The sequence below is a fragment of the Plecotus auritus genome (assembly GCF_963455305.1).
Source record: "Plecotus auritus genome assembly, chromosome: 3".
Classification (NCBI taxonomy): domain Eukaryota; kingdom Metazoa; phylum Chordata; class Mammalia; order Chiroptera; family Vespertilionidae; genus Plecotus; species Plecotus auritus.
The window spans coordinates 164,104,314-164,116,515 of record NC_137772.1 but is presented as its reverse complement, the minus strand read 5'-3'; positions in this window follow the sequence as shown (position 1 = coordinate 164,116,515).

Below are 12,202 nucleotides of genomic sequence, written 5' to 3'. Positions count from 1 at the left end.
TTCATGATGTAGAAAAACAAAACAGCAGTTGAGCATGACTCAGCCAACAGGAGTCCGTTGAGTGTCCACAAGGAGCATGGTGCTAGTCTGAGGAACACACAGCAAAACCTCCCATTCCTAGAAATAATAGATGGGGTTTTCTTGCTTAGTAGACACACATATAACATGCATATTTGTGGCATATTTGGAGTTAAAACAATCAGGTTACAAACAGCATATACAATAGGATCCATTTTGTGGAGATAAAAATTGTATAGGTGATACAACAAAATACAAACTAAAGGTATCTCTGGATAGTGATTTCTTGTTTATATCTTCTGATTATTCAATAATAAACTTTTTAAATTCAAAAAAATTTTTAAAGAAAAGACAACCAAGTCATTCTACAAACCTAAAAATAAGGATCTGTGACCTGGAACTACTGTAGGAAATGCTAGTATAATTGATGGACTAAGAGACTGAAAACAGTGAGAATAAATTTGAAGTCCACACATCTGTGTTTAAATATTTGACGATCTTATTGTTTTTCATTCTGTCTGCAAAGAGGAAAAATGGTTCTGTTTCCTGTCTCATTTTACTTAAAACTGAAAATAGTACTCACACAATAGACATTTTGATGAAAACATTGTCAGTAGATGAAGCAAAACAGTAGATTGTAAGGAAATTGTTTTTTGCCAATGACACACAGCTAAGAATTTAAATAAAACAAATCTTGATAAATATCGCAAGGGTAGGTTGCCAAATATGAGGAAATGGCTTTAGGGATTTTTTAATAAGGAAAACACTGTAATGATTTCATTCATTAATTCAGCAAATATTTATCCTAAAATATAAAAAGCCAGGGGCCGTCATGAGCAAAACAATCAGACTGATGACCAAACAGCAGGCTGCATGGGGTGACAAGGCCGGCAGCGGGGATAATTGAAGGACGACCAAACAACTGAATAGCAGGCTGCATGGGGCAACCAGGCCAGCAGGGGGGGTTAGTGAGGGATGACCAAATGTCTGAACAGCAGGCTGCGTGGGTGACCAGGCCAGCAGGGGGGTTAGTGAGGGACGACCAAACAACTGAACAGCAGGCTGCATGGAGCGACCAGGTTGGCAGGGGGCTCAGTTGGGGGCAACCAGGCTGGCAGAGGGGCAGTTGGGGGTGACCAGGCTGGCAGGAGGCAGTTGGGGGTGATCAGGTCGGCAGGGGGGTGGGGGCAGTTGGGGGCAACCAGGCCAGCACAGGGCAGTTGGGAGTGACCTGGCCAGGAGGGAGGGCAATTGGGGGTGACCAGGCCAGCAGGGGGGCAGTTGGGGGCAGCCAGGCCGGCAGGGGGACAGTTGGAGGTGATCAGGCCACTGGGGGCAGGGGGGCAGGAGGGGCTACCAGACTGGCAGGGGGGGAAGTAAGGGGTTACCAGGCTGGCAGGCGGGGGCAGTTGGGGTGATTAGGCCAACAGGCAGGTAAGCAGTTAGGAGCCAGTGGTCCCGGATTGTGAGAGGGATGTCCGACTGCCGGTTTCAGGATCAGGACTAAACCAGCAGTCGGACATCCCCAAGGGGTCCCGGATTGGAGTGGGTGCAGGCTGGGCTGAGGGCATCCCCCTCCCCTGTGCACAAATTTCATGCACCGGGCCTCTAGTTTGGCAATATTATTGAGGTGCTGGGGATAAAGCAGTGAAAATGGTAGACATGGTTTCAGCCTCATGGAGCATTCATTCCAGTTAGAGATGAACAGTAAGCAAAAAGAATTCAAATAATTATATAATTACTAGAGGCCCGGTGCACAAAATTCGTGCATGGGGGGGTCCCCTCAGCCCAGCCTGTACCCTCTCCAATCCGAGACCCCTAAACCGGCAGTCGGACATCCCTCTCACAATCAGGACCGCTGGCTCCTAACTGTTCACTTGCCTGCCTGCCTGATCACCCCTAACTGCCCCCCCACCAGCCTGGTCACCCATAACCACCTCTGCCTGCTGTCCTGATCACCCCTAACTGCCCCCCCCCCCTCCCAGCCTGGTTGCCCCCAATTGCCCCCCTGCTGGCCTGCTTGCCCCTCACTGCCCCCTCTGCAAGCCTGGTTGCCCCATGCAACCTGCTGTTCAGACATTTGGTCACCCCTCACTGCACCCCCTGCTGGCCTGGTTGCCCACGCAGCCTGCTGTTCATCATTTGGTCATCCCTCACCAACCCCCCTGCCAGCCTGGTCACCCCATGCAGCCTGCTGTTCAGTCGTTTGGTCATCCCTTACTAACCCCCCTGATGGCCTTGTTGCCCCATGCAGCTTGCTAGTCAGTTGTTACTGTGAGGTTGTCCTGACCAATTTGCATGTTACCCTTTTATTAGTATAGATAGGTTTAAGTTCTATGGAAGAGGAAGGGTAGGATGTTAAACATTCATCAAACATATCCTGCACAGAACCATCAATGAAGACATCCCTGAGAGACTTTTAATCTGGCCCTTAACAATGAGTATGAATTGATTAAGGCAATGATGGTGGTGGGAGAACGGAAAAGGGACTTTGGGGAAGATGGACTACTAAGTTCAAGATATCTTAGGCAGTGAAGAGAGTTAAAAACTGAAAGAGGGAAAATGAAACTGGAGTATGGTGAAGGGGGTATAATAGCTTATTAGGCTGTGCTAAATTTCGATATAATCCTGAGAACAATGGAAAGCTCTTTAGCCAGCAAATGAAGGCACCTCAATTTTTATTCAAATAGTAATTACATTAAAATCATCTTATCTCTTGATCAGCATTGGAACATAGAATTCCAGAAGTGTTAGAAGATGTGTTTTCTAATAAGCGTGGAGTGGGGGGGGGGGGGGGATCAACAGAGGATTAAAATCTACAGGTGCTGTCTTAATTAACTGGTATAACTATTTTACTAAGTTGACATGTACAAAATATATTCTCGTCTCTTTTATTATTCTAGTTCACTTTGGAGCCCCCTTTGTTTCTGGTTTGCCAGAATTTTAGGATATCTTTCTGGAAGCGTTTCCCACTCCACAATTTATCCAAGAATACTAGGGACTTAATCTAGTCCAAAGTGTTTAAGCCCAGCTTCTAAAACTCCAAATAAGGAGGTGCTGGAGCTGATCTGTCCATTTCTGTCACATGGTAACACTGCTGAGGAGGGCCCTGCACAGATGAGCAGACTATTAGTGCTCACTCAATGCTGAGACACACTCATAACGATCTAGGCCTTAGCCCAGGCTCCGGGGTGCCCATGCTGTGTGCCAGTGCTATGGTTATTATTATGATGTCTTTATTACTTACCATGAAACATTTCAAACGTACTGTATACCAAAATATAGTGTATCCATCACCCAGTTCAGCAATTTTCAGCTCATGGACAATCTTTTTCATTTATACTCTTCCCTACTTAACCTACTTATCCCCCATCTCTTCCATGTTTTAAAGGAAATCCCAGATATTATATCATATAATTTCATTTGTAGTAATATTTATAGCACTAAAAGCTAAGGACTTTTCAAAAGAAAACTTAAACCCAATTATCACACTTGAAATATAAGTCCTTTATGTCATCAAACATCCAGTGTTCAAACTTCCACAATTGTCTCAAAATTGTTTCTTAAATTATTTATTTTTTTATTGTGTGTTTGTTCAAATCAGAATTCAAATAAAGTCCATGCATTGCAACAGGTCTCTCAAGTCTATAAATTCCCTCTTTACCTCTCTTTTTCATCCCTTGCAATATATAATTTTAAATAAATGGTGTGGTCTGTCCTTTACTGTTTTATATTGTCTGGATTTTGCTGATTGCATTCCAATAGTGTCATTCAACATGGTCTTTGTTTCTCCTATATTGTTGGGAAATTGGTAGATGCTTGATTAGATTCAGGTTGGATTATGTTTTCTTTTTTGGTACAATATCATATGGGTGGTATTATGTCCTTCCATCAAAAATATTTAATATCTTGATTATATATTTTTGAGATGTTGGCAATTATGAATGATCATTGCTTGAATTTATTAATACTTTAAATATGGTTTGAAAAATAGTAATGGTCTTTATCTTCTTTAGTCATTGGCTAGAATTTATCTACAAGGAAAAAAATCCCCCCTCCTTAAATATTTGGTTAACCTGAGATGCATTTGTAGAAAAGTCAGGATAAGTGCTTAATTCTTTTTCTTTACCAGATTTTAAGAAAACACCCTGCAGTGACAATTTAAAAACCAAAAAAAAAGTGTTATTTATAATTATGAACTCATGGATTTAGACATTTATTGCATTTCAGTTTGTTGAAGTTATTGTCTGTATTGATGATCAAGCTATCTTATCTTTGTTTCCTGATTCCTGACATGGCCCTACGGATTTTTAATAACTTTCTGGGTCCCTGCTTTGACAAAATGTTCCAGGCTTATCTTATAAATTTCCTGCCTCTCATCTAGCATAAACCGTCTCCTCAAGGAGCCCTAATTGTGTTTATTAAAAACTGGTATCTTTAGACCACAGTCTAGGCACTGGAATTCTCATTGCCACTGGGTTGTTCATTGTTTCTTGGCTGCTTCAGTAGACAGAAATAGAATATCTTCTTTTAAATTTTAAGATAAATTATTCCATGAGTTCATATTATTTTCAACTCAAATTCAGAACTACAGGTTTTTTTTAACTTAAACTTACATCTTTATCTTCCCTCTCCAATGCTGACATTCCCAGTTCTCAGTGACAGCAACATAATTACTCATTTGCTTTATTCCATAATATATGCAAATGGTCCCAGAATAGCACACCAACATCTGAAGATGGAGAGTCCTGGTAATGGAAATAATTGTAAAAGCCATAAGACAGAATCAAAACCAGTGTGACTTGAGTGTTGTTAACAATGAGCAGAGTGCTGATGGGAGACACAGTTCTCAAGTGGGTAGGGTCAGCTTGTGCTTTTTTGTATTTTATAGCTCTGCTTGGATGCCTACTATGCATCTCAAACAACATAGGGCTGTGCTGTGAGCCTCACTCTTCTGTGGATGTTCTAATTCCCCAGAGGTTCCAGGCACCCTCAAAGTACAATTTAGCACTTAGGAAAGCTGTGTGAGAATTTTGGGGCATAACCAGCCAAACTTGGTGATGAATCAGTCTTTGAGGTACAGACTTACCCTCTAAAAACTGGGAATTTATCTTAGAAGTGATCTATTCTAAAATGTGCTACAATTACCAGGGTGTCGTGTGTGAAGTAAACTATCAGGGACCTCATTTGGAATTGGCCACCGACGAGACATCTGGAGAAAGCTGTTTTCTGTTCTGTTTTTCCAAAACTACTGACTTACTGTGTGTGACAAGAGCATTCAGCTAGAATCATGAATAAAGGGCATTAAAGGTGACCCAGATACTTCTCTTATGAACACTGATCTGAAAACCATATTCTTCTTGGCCAAAATATTCAACCTAGCTCTCCAAACAATTGCTACTGCCATGTGAGATGGACTCAGGGAATTCTATTTTGTGTTTTACTTCACACACTCCAAAATCTGATCAGAACATTTCTGTGCCTTAAATTGTCTTATTAAATAAATTTTCTTACATAAATTTGATAAAACCCAATAAATAAAATACTTTGTTTATGAAGAAGCATTTGCCTTCCAAAGTTGAAGTTTTAAAAATAACTTAACTAGTTCATTTTATTACTTTTTTCTACTCTGTGCTTTTGAGAAAAGAGTAGAATATTAAAATTATGCTGAAAGAATTTAACAATAATTACAGTTTGTTGCAAAACTATACTCTTGAAATAGCTTTTCAAAATCAAGAAAACTTTGTATATAAATGTTACATTAATGCCACAGTCAAATAATAATGTTATTGCTCAGTCTTCAATATCTAATTGAAATGACAGACATGTGGAGGAAAAGCACTTCATTTTAATTTAGTATACAGTAAATATGATTTCCTTTAAAAAGAAAAAACTGTTGCTATATCTGAATTAATGCAAAATAGCATTTAAAAGGTTTATTGAAGTTTATGAGCACAATACATACTGACCCAGAAAACTGGATATGCCAGGATCCCATGAGGAAGATTTATATTTATTGCATATATTAATTACAGTTTGAGGAATATAATTACCACTTTCTGAAGAAAGATTCAGATTTGTAAATCAAGTTAATTTATACATCTTTGAGTAAATAAATGCTTAACATGATAGAAAATCTAATCTAGTCCATTGTTTTTTATTTCCAACTCTGACCCTAACTCATAATGTCAAATGAGCAGTCATTTATATTCTTTCTTTTTTTTATTTCTTTTCCAATTTTCCCATCTGCAAAATGAGGAACTGCGTTGTCTCAAGGGGATACTGTGTTGCTTTCTCTCTAGTCCTTAAAACTAAGACTGAAACTAGGGCTGTTTCCTGCTTGATATGACTTGTGATCCAAAAGGTTTTCAAGGACAACACACCCTAAAATCTCTCTCCTGTTACCACGAGTATCATTCCCAGAGACTCAAAGGAAATAAGTTATGTGAAGATCCCACATATTGAATCACCGCAACCTGCTCTTATTGATCAAGAAACAGTTTGATCGAGAGAAATAGTCCTAGTGACAGTGTTACAGTGGAAAGCCATAATCTCAACCAGAGAACAGCAAAAGTACACTGGCACCTGTGATGTACACAGTAAAAGGGAAAATAGTGTCTGGAGGCACATTTCCAGCATTTAACACTTTTACTCAGAGATGTTCATGCTTGAAATTTGAGCCTGACCCCTCCATTTGACCAAATTGAGCAAAAAACAAAACAAAACAAAACAAAACAAAAACCATTTATGGAGTCTCTCCTATGTGCCAGTCACCATGCCAAGTTCTGAGGAATTAAAGAAAAAAAATGCAGTAACAAAGACAAACAAGATGTAGTGTTTGCCCATGAAGAACTCATAACATGATACAATAGTGCAACTTTGGAACATTCAAGAAAGAATATTCTGCTTGTTTACCTGAGATCACTTGTATATTCTACTTATCCATGCATTGGATAAAAAACAATTTGATTAAGTTCCCATCTATTAGGAAAAATGAAGGTACATTTTAAAAAGCATTTTCCAACCTAGCTAAGACTTTGCAGTTCTGTGGGGGAATCCTGGGAATATCCTTGGAAGTGTTATATTATCAAAGTACAATTTTGCTACAAAATGTGAAAATGTGGTCAATTGGTTTCGTATTTGATAAACAGCACAACATGACAATAAGCAAAGTATAGACCTGCCTTACCTGCTTTAGCCAAAGACAAAACTGATTCCCAGCTCGCATGCAGCCTCAGAGCTGGGAAAGAGGCACTAGATCTGTGGAGAAGTCACTGAAGAGACCCAGCACCCCTGCCCCGTGGATGCAGAAGCCAAGAGCTCAGCGGTCCAATGCCCAGAGCTGTTTTCTTTGCTTCTGTTGCTCCTGTTAGAACGTGTTGCTCTTACAGAGGCAGACAGAGTCACCCATCTTGCCGACACAAATATTCTTTGTAGAGATTATTGGCTATCATGTGCAATGTGTGGATAAGTAGAATATACAAGTCTACTCTGGATCAAGTAGAATCAATATTTAAGTTTTGATTTATATGTGTTTTGCTTTTTGTAATCTTGGTAGACTCTATGCAAAAATAAATACTTAAATTGCATTTTGAGAGAAACTTAAAACATAATCTGATTAGAACTGAGAAGCTGCTATTTCTTAAAAAGTTCAGTTAATTCTTTTATCAGAAATTGAGGGAAAAAAAAAAAGGTTAACTCAAAAACATGGCTCCCCAGTAATATCAACATTGTTGAGAGGATGATTTCTTGAGCAATTCACAGGCAGATAAGCTCACTTTCGAAGGCTGATATGTCTCAAAAATGTCTCTTATATACAGATCTTTGTCAGCCCGGAGAGTTTCTTAGGATGAGGTGGAAGAAAAGATGAAAATAATAAATGAGGCAGTCTCCTGGGATTTTTAGTTTTTCTTGGTTCCTGCTTGATCGGAAACCTCAGAGGGGCCCCCTTCATAATGTTATTTCAGTATAAGTATTTCCATGTCCAGTTCCAGCTGGAAGCAGGCACTGTGGACCATGTGAAAATTCAGCAAGTACACACAAAATTAGCCCTCAGCTTTTGAACCTTTAAAAGGCTTGGGTCAGGGCTGAGTTTATTCAGAATGACTTACAAGTCCCTAAAGATCAACGGTATCACTCTCCGACAGGGTGTCCTTAGCCCCAAACTTCTATTTTTCACATTCAAACACAGCCTCCTGCTCTCTTGCCTTTGACCCATTGATTCCCCAGAGCAAAGGACCTTTAAGGATATAGATACATTTTAAATGCAAAATAAGAAATACAAAAGCCTAAAGAAACCATTTCATGGTAATATCTGGTATTGGAGCCCCAGGTCCCTTGGATAATTTGGGTAAGGGGAGAGTAGGTAAGAAGTATAAGAACCCTTTTTAGTTCCATTTGGACTGAGAAAAATCAAAGCAAGCAGTTACTGAAAATTTCATAAAACCATCTTTTAGTATTACTCATCATGGCAAAATGTATTTGTAGCCCTCAACTTTCCAACAGGCTGTTTTCCAAAAGTTAGTTTGTATGTTGTTTCTCTGGATCTGAAAAGCCATTTTCCTCTTATAAACAACGTTTTGAATTAGTAGCTCTTTGGCTTTTTGTGTCATGAACTCCTTTGAGAATTTATTAATAGTTGTGGACACACTTCCTAGAAAAATTCTCATATGCATAGATGCCCTAGTTTTTCAGACAGATTTAGTGGCTTCACAGGTCCACTGGAGCCGTTTCCTGTTAAGAACTTTTGTCCTTAAGTCCCAGGCTATAACAACAATTAAGCAACAACCTTGTAATCATGCCTCTGGACAGCAGCACCACGGAACTCCACGTTACCATCCCTGAAAGGCCTCCAGTTCCATTTGAACCAGAATTTACTCTGTACACAGAAAGAAGGCAGTAACAGGTTGGGACAAATGACATGTATCTGCTCCTATGGTGTCATTTGGAATACAATAGTTTCACTTCTCTAAAAAACCACCTTTTCATCCCTCCCTCCTCACTAACCCCTGGCAACCACTAATCTTCTGTCTATAAAACTATGGTTTTGCCTTTTCTAGAATGTCTTATAGTTGAAACCATACAATATGCAGTCCTTTCAAATTGGCTTCTTTCACTTAATAACATGTAATTACATTTCCTTGTGAAAAGCACAGCACCAAGAGAGAGCACTAATGTAAACTATGGACTTTGGGTGATTATGTGTCTAGTAGCTTCGTTGATTGTAACAAATATATACCTCTCTGGTGGAGGGTGCTGGTGGTGGAGGAGACTGTATGTGTGCGGGCAGGAGGCATATAGGAAATTTCTGTACTTTCTGTTCAATTTTTCTGTGAACCTAAAACTGCCTAATAAATAAAATCTATTAAAAACTTTTTTAAAAGGCAATGTTCTAAGAAAAAACAACCAAGAAACCTTATTGTGTCCTTTTTATTCATATTACTTCCTCACATTAGCTGACCACATGTGCTAAAAAAAAAAAAAAAAAAAAAAAAATGACATAGAAGGAAAGAGAAAAATCAGGTAACCCATATTTCCTTTTCCTTTTAGTCTTTCTTTATTCATAAATAAGCCTTAGGTAAAGCATATTAGTAGAATTAATATATATCAAGAAGTGAAATAGAATCAACATCATTAAAATGTCCATATTACCCAAAGCAATCAATAGATTCAATGCAAACCCAATTAAAATACCAACAGCATAGCCCTAACCGGTTTGGCTCAGTGAATAGAGCATCGGCCTGTGGACTCAAGGGTCCCAGGTTTGATTCCGGTCAAGGGCATGTACCTTGGTTGCAGGCACATACCCAGTAGGAAGTGTGCAGGAGGCAGCTGATTGATGTTTCTCTCTCATCGATGTTTCTAACTCTCTATCCTTCTCCCTTCCTCTCTGTAAAAAATCAATAAAATATATTTTAAAATAAATAAATAAATAAAATAAAATACCAACAGCATATTTCAAAGAACTAGAACAAACTCTCCAAAAATTCATCTGGAATTAAAAAAAGATCCCCAGTAGCTGAAGCAATCCTGAGAAAGAAGAACAATGTTGGAGGGATCACAATACCAGATTTCAAGCTATATTACCAAGCCACTGTTCTCAAAACTGCCTGGTACTGGCACAAGAACAGACATATAGAACAATGGAACAGAACAGAGGACCCAGAGTTCAACCCAAGCCATTATGCTCAATTAATATTTGACAAAGGAGGCAAGAGCATACAATGGAGTCAAGACAGTCTCTTCAATAAATGGTGTTGGGAAAATTGGACAGATACATGCAAAAAACAATGAAACTAGACCACCAACTTACACCATACACAAAAATAAACTCAAAATGTATAAAGGACTTAAACGTAAGACAGGAAACCATAAAAATCCTAGAAGAAGCCATATGCAGCAAAATAGCAGACGTATGTTGCAGCAATATCTTTGCCAATACAGCTCCTAGGGCAATGGAAACTAAGGAGATAATAAACAAAGGGGACTACATCAAAATAAAAAGCTTCTGCACAGCAAAAGAAACCATCAACAAAACAACAAGAAAGACCACTGCATGGGAGAACATATTTGCCAATGTTATCACCAATAAGGGTTTAATCTACAACATTTACAGGGAACTCATACAACTCAACAAAAGGAAGATAACCCCATCAAAAAATGGGCAAAGGATCTATATAGACACTTTCTGAAAGAGGACATTCAGAAAGCCAAGAGACATATGAAAACATGCTCAAAGTCACTAATCATCTGAGAGATGCAAATCAAAACAACAATGAGGTACCATCTCACACCTCTAAGAATGGCTGTCATCAACAAATCAACAAACGCCAAGTGCTGGCAAGGATATGGAGAAAAAGGGACCCTCGTGCACTGCTGGTGGGAATGCAGACTGGTGCAGCCACTGTGGAAGACAGTAGGAAGTTTCCTCAAAAAGTTAAAAATGGCCGAAACCGGTTTGGCTCAGTGGATGGAGCGTCGGCCTGCGGACTGGAGGGTCCCGGGTTCGATTCCGGTGAAGGGCATGTACCTTGGTTGCGGGCACATCCCCAGTAGGGGGTGTGCAGGAGGCAGCTGATCGATGTTTCTCTCTCATCGATGTTTCTAACTCTCTATCCCTCTCTCTTCCTCTCTGTAAAAAATCAATAAAATATATTAAAAAAAAAAAAAGTTAAAAATGGAACTCCTATTTGACCCAGTAATCCCACTTCTAGGAATATATCCCAAGAAAACAGAAACATAAATCAGAAAGGATATATGCACCCCTATGTTCATAGCGGTACAATTCACCATAGCTACGATTTGGAAACAGAGAGAAACCAAGATGGCGGCATAGGTAAACACCTAAACTGCTGCCTCGCACAACAATTTCAAAACTACAACTAAAAGGCAGAACGGACACCATCCAGAACCAAAGGAAAGCTGGCTGAGTGAAAATTCTACAACTAGAAGGAAAGAGAAAAGCTCACAGAGAATTGGAGGTACGGCAAAGGGTCTTTGTGCACGCAGAGAGGAAGGGTGGCTGAGAGCCTGGCTGACTTTCTCTGGTGGAAGGGGGAAGGAAGCCCCGACCGCACTGAACCCCAGTTTTGACTGCACTGAACCCCAGTTCCAGGCGAGCCCCTGGGGACCCACGCTCTTGTGGGGGGAATCTGGACTCTTGGGCAGAGACTCGGGAGCCGGAGAAGGCAAAGGTCGGGAGGTGCGTGCATGCCAGTGCGCACAAAGGCTGCGCAGGTTGCCACAGGCTTTCCCTAGTGGAAGGGAGTCAGAAGCTCCTGACTGCACTGAGCCCCAGTTCTGACTGCACTGAACCCCAGTTCCAGGCGAGCCCCTGGGGACCCACGCTCTTTTGGGGGGAATCTGGACTCTCGGGTGGAGACTCGGGAGCTGGGGAAGGCAGAGGTCTGAAGGCGCGCGCGTGCAAGGGCAAGGCTGACTGGAAGCCAAGACTGTCTGCTCCACCCTGAGACTCCAACCCATCCATGCTGAGCACAGAGGCTATTGCAGTTTGGCAAGTCTAATCCTATAAGGCTGTCTCCAGCACCGAACTTCTCCCAGCGCAGACACAGCTGATCCTTAAAGCCAACTGGCCTGCAGGTCAATTCCTCCCAGTGATACCAACAATAATCAAGACTTAACTACAACAAGGCTGTACACACAGTCCACAAAGGGGTGCACCAAG